Raw genomic sequence first — 6,000 nt, 5'->3', positions numbered from 1 at the left:
TATTGTACAATAGAGTGTTCGTTAGATGACTGTAGGTGTAGTGTACAGTGTACTAGTTCTTATATTATATGTTATATATGTGTATTTTTTTCAGTCTCACAAACTAATAATTGATTATTGATATATTCTATATAGGATTTTAAAGTCAGAACTTTTATCCTAAACTCTTATTTTACTTTGGCACAAGTGAGTAAAAAACTAAGATAAGATATTTTCAAATGGAGCATTGTCTGTTACATAAATTAGTAAGCATATCATAGAGGTGGATTGTTATCCTAATATCTCTATTTCATAATTAGTAAGCATATCGTATAGGTTGATTGTTATCCTAATATCTCTATTTCATATTGAAGCTTAGTGATTGTTCCATTTGCTAAAAAAGCATTTTAAAACTGTGAAAAATTGTTTGCGATCAACAATTTGGTTAAAAAAACTTTATATGTAAATATATATTACAAACATATATATAGAGAGAGTGATGAGAGGGTCCTCTAAGTTAGCTTTTGCTTAGAGCCCTTAAAATGTCAGGATCGGACCTGCTGAGACATAGGACGACCGATTTATCGAACTTTATAAAAAGGATTACTCAGACCACGTAATCAATTCGTAGAGGCCGTTTCGTGAACTATTTAGGACTTTTGAAGAGTTGCGAGTGTGGTATGATTCCTGAAACGAAAGTTGTCCGAGTACATACTCAAATGGCGTGGAGCCCAGCCAGCCGCATAAGCGAAAGTAAATTGCCCAGCGATCATACCCGCCCTACTACTTTCTCGAAAAAGAAGGATTAGCCGGCCTAAACGGACCAAGCGTTTTGTTTATTGATCCCGCAAAGAAGGGTCGATGGGAGGAATAACTTTGAGGCAGCACTCTATGACTATGATCCCTCCTCGAACCACCTCTTCATGATGAGCGTAATCAATCCCGCCCATCCCCGCCCGAAAAGCTTCTCTCCTCCCGTCTCCCTGGCTGGCCGCCACTAAACAAGGACGGAGCCTTCACTCCACCGATCAAATCATGATTACAATGCTCGCGCCGGTATCCATCTAATCTGCCTGCCCGCCCGCCCGTATCCCGTATGTAATCTGAACCATATTTTTGGGAATTCGAGTGAAAAACTGATGTAAAAAAAGTTAAATAGTTCAGTTAATGTATAGGGTAGCTGAACGGTGGATTGGTTGGAGATAAGATGAAATGGAGAAAATAATCTTTTGAAAAAGGTATTTAAATATAAATGGGAAGTACAATAGGAAGAATTAAGAGAGGAAACCGTTTGATTAGCCTTATCACGGAGCCACCAACCTCGCTCGATCTCGGGTAGGGGTGGGCGTTCGGGTTACCCGAAATTTTCGGGTCGGGTCTCGATCTCGGGTAGGGGTGGGCGTTCGGGTTACCCGAAATTTTCGGGTCGGGTAATTCAGGTTTTTAAAATTTCGGGTTTTGAGAATCGATACCCGAAATTACAACGGGTTTTTCAATACCCGAAAATTCGGGTACCCGAAATTTCGGGTTCGGGTTCGGGTATTCCCGAACTACCCGAACTATTGTGTTGGCTTCATAAAAACACATACACTCTATTAAATTAGTATAAAAATATAGTTTGAATAATGATATACATGGACATATAAAACACAAGCAATCTACAATCACAAGTTATGCACACTTACACATAATTATAGATGTACAAATTAATAAATAAGCATGACATGAGTACATGACACATGAAAGTTCGGGTATTTCGGGTACCCGATTGTGATACCCGAATTACCCGAAATAATTTCGGGTTTTGCAAGTTGCTACCCGAAATTCCCGAACAAAATTTGGGTTTCGGGTATTTCGGGTTCGGGTTCAGGTATTTCGGGTTCGGGTTTCGGGTTACGGGTTTTTTGCCCAGCTCTAATCTCGGGTCTCGCTTTGCGCTCCGCAGCTACAGTCCACGCTTGCATCATCACAGGCAGCGCAGTAGTACGAACGAAAAGAAAGCGCCACAGTCCACGCTCTCGGCAGGACACGCTTTCTGCTGCGGTTTACGGAAGGGAAAGGAGCAGGAGCAGGCTAGCTAGCAGCTGGTTGATTGCAGTTGCAGTTGCAGCGAGGTGCGCGCCGTACCGTACTTCTTCCGCGTTCTCTTAATTCTATACTCCCTCTCTTATTTTACTAAAAAATGGATTTAACGTCATAGGTTTAAAATGGATTTAACGTCATATGATATTTTCATTGTAAATAGTCAAGTTAAAATATTAAACGTGGCACTATCGTAAAACTACTTTCTTTCTTGAAAGATACCAGCAAATGCAAACGGCAGAGGAGGGGGTTGCGGCCGTCGACTAATGGAATGGTTTGCTGCCGTCGACTCACGAGTGAGGGGAAGAAGGCGGAGAGGACCTTTTTGTGTTCTGTCATTCTGCGATCTCAGCCGTCCATTCTACCGTTCTACAATCTCAGCCGTTCAATCCCGCACACCAGTTTTCCGTGCGCAGAAAAAAAAATCAAATTGTGGCTGCCTAAAGATTGAACCTTGGATCTATTGATTGAGCAGAATACCTAGCCTTCCACCCTCTAGCCAACATGACTCATGTTGAATTGTGTATAACTTCAACTAAAACGTCTTTTGTGTTTAACCCACCGTCCACTCTGTAGGCTAACTAAGTCTAGAAAAACATTTATAGCTTGGCCCTTGATCTTTCTGGAATTTGGGACGTAGTCCAGGAAATAAAGAAAATAGGGAAAATGAGATTAGAAATTGATTTTTAGTTTAAAAATAATTGCAGAAACCCATTTAATTCATGGAAATTTCATATTAAATCCAAATAAGTTCATTCCAATTTCTATAATTCTATAATATTATTTTTATCACATAATACCTCCGTTTTGTCATGAAAACAATAATAAAATTGATTCCCTAATTAATCTTATATCAAATACATAGAAACTTTGGAAATTCGTAATTTTCCCATTTTAATTCCAAATTGAATCGTTCCAGTTGTGTTAGTCTCGTATGGATATTTTCTACGCAGTAACAACATTGATTATACCATGTTTCATACTTTTATAATTAGATATTTATTTATCCTATGATAAATATGTTTGTATAAAAATTAAAAGAAAAATATGTACTCCTTCCATTTCTTTTTAGTTATCGTTGGATAGTTCAATTTTGCACTATCTAACGACAAATAAAACGAAACGGAGGGAGTATCTAATATCTGTATTTATGTATAAAGATGAGATATAGATAGTGCTGCTGTACATGAAGGAGATATATAAGGAATTTTTTAGATGAGTCTATAAAGATAGCAATCGTTAGTTGTTTTTGTTCAGCACTGAGCGCACACTTTTCTTCAGTCACATCTTAGAGCCCTGTGCCAAGAAACCTCCTTTCGTTGGATGTATTGGAAGCGATAAAAAAAAAGGTGACACTGGCTCTGGGCCTCTGACCGTGTGAGTTTGAGTATCCGTGTCATGCAGGGCAAGCGGAGACTTCTGAGAATCCAGCGGTAATATACTACTCCCTCTGACATCCTGGCGTTGCTTCCGTCAGTGATTTTTACAGTCCAATCAATCCGTGGCCGTAAAGGGTTTATCCGAGTTTACCGCTCTCAGCGAGGATAATATTATAATGTTATGGTACTCCCGTCAGTCATTTTGCTGTCTAATCGACCATGTACGTAGTATACGAAAGATATTGCGTGTCATTGTTTGTAGACTGGAATTTGAAATACAAGGACGAAATAAAAAAATCTGCTGGTGCCGGAGATAGCATAAGGGGAGGTTGATTTCACTCGTCTATGTCATATTAAATGTCACAATAATAATTATAGGTACTAAATATAGTTTAAGATATTATTTAGTTTTTATTAGTTCTAAGACTAAAATTTAGTTCTCTATTTGTTTAGTTCTAGGTAAGGGTAGAAACGAGCCAAGTCGAGGGTCGGCTCGCTTCTCTCATAAGCATAAAAAGTCGACTCGTTTGAGCCAACGAGCCTGACATAAACGTAAACTTATCCTCCAAATTATAATAAAAATTATAAAAATAACTTAAATAACATATTTTAAATTAGTAAAATAAAAATATTACAAATAGAATATAGAAAATAGATTAATTTTGTATAGTACTCTCAAATAACATAAAATAATTGTATATTTGGTACTAGCAATATATAATAATTATGATTTTTATATTATGATTATTGTTGGTTCGAACTAGGATCCCGTTCGCGAGACGCAACGAGACGATCCAAGCTGGCTCACTCTTTCAACGAGACACAAAAATAGGCTTAACTCAGACTCGTTCTAAGCGTCAAATCAGCCCAAGCCGAGCTGCTGCGACCCCGATCCAGCTCATCGAGCTTGAGATGTTTTCGAGCCCTAGTTCGAGGGACTAAATAGATTTAAAACATACTAAATGCACCGTAGAAAGACTAAAATACCCCTTGTATGTATAAGACTTACAAAGAGAGAGCACTAAATGAAGGATACGAAGAGGAATAAATCTGGTTTAGTCCTATTTAACTACCCTTTGAGGGACTAAAAACTATAACCAAATATTTTTCACTTAGTCCTTCCGTTTGGCAAAAAAAAGATTAAACGAGACTAAACATTCTTCTTTAGAACCAAACTGAGTCTAATAGTAAAACTAATTAGATAGATGAAGACTAAAAGATGAGACAAATTTATTAAACCTAATTAACAAGTCTAATAATAAAGTTGAAAATTTACTAGCAATTGTTTTAAAAAAGTAAGTTTGCAGTTTAAATTTTAGCAATTGTTTTTACTTTCTCTTTTATCAGTGTATTGTGGTTATATTTTTATGAAATATGTATTATTTTTTATTAACGTTATTTTTTCACCTCAAACCTATAAGTATAGTTATTTTTAAAAAAGAGGAAGTATATATTTATCTATAGTATGGCGTGGGTCCATAAGTACTAAGGACTACAGTATTAGAGATGGCAATGGGTACCCGAAACTCAAAATCCGGTGGGTTTTTACCCCATTAGGGTATGGGTTTGGGTCAATTTTTATACCCATGGTTTTGTTAATGGGTATAAATCCATACCCGACGGGTTTATGGATACGGGTTTGTTCCTATAGTACCCAAACCCGTGAACCCGTGGGTTTTTTAAACCCGACCAAACCTAGTGCATATTGTCATTTTATTTTATAAACGAACAACAAACTTGTTATTCCTTATTTACTTCATAATTTTTATCAACTGGTGAATGTATTAGTAGTCGATGAGAGTGTTGCTTGCTTGCTATTATAGTTTTTACTAGCGTTATATATGTGGTGGATGGATAACTTAGTACAAGGTCACTTAATCATACAACTTATTATTTGTATTTCATTCTCTCTACTAATAATTTTTATACCAAATCATGAACTCATTGTTCATTACATAGATTTTGGATCATGATATCATTAATCATTACAATACTTATTGATTATGAGAAGAACAAGTATATTGGAAATGAAACCCGCGGGTAACCCATGGGTACCCGCAAACCCGATGGGTACGGGTTTGGTTAAAATCTCAAACCCGTCATGGGTACGGATTTTTTAATGGGCATAGATATTTTTCACGGGTACGGGTTTGGGACGGCAAAACCCAGCGGGTTTATACCCGTTGCCATCTCTATGCAGTATATGACCTAGTTCTTCCATCTTTTTAACCATCATTCCCATTTTATATTAACTAAATATATAAAACATTAATATTTACAATATATATTTAGTGTTATTAGATAGACTATTACTCTATTTGTATAATAAATATGTTGTAAAATATAAATTTTATAAATATTATCTATAAATTTAGTTATTTTTATAAAATAACTATTAAATACTATAATGACAATAAAAACGGTTCGACATAGTGTTTAGTATGTATATATTCCGAGGTCATACTAGTACTTTCATAGTCGATACATATCTCTACACCTTTAAAGTACTAGTTTTATGTGTTGTGTGTCGAGCGTCAAGTGGAGCATGTAGGAATGTTTC

The sequence above is a fragment of the Zea mays genome, chromosome 3 (genome assembly GCF_902167145.1).
Source record: "Zea mays cultivar B73 chromosome 3, Zm-B73-REFERENCE-NAM-5.0, whole genome shotgun sequence".
NCBI lineage: Eukaryota > Viridiplantae > Streptophyta > Magnoliopsida > Poales > Poaceae > Zea > Zea mays.
This window is presented reverse-complemented; position numbering follows the sequence as displayed.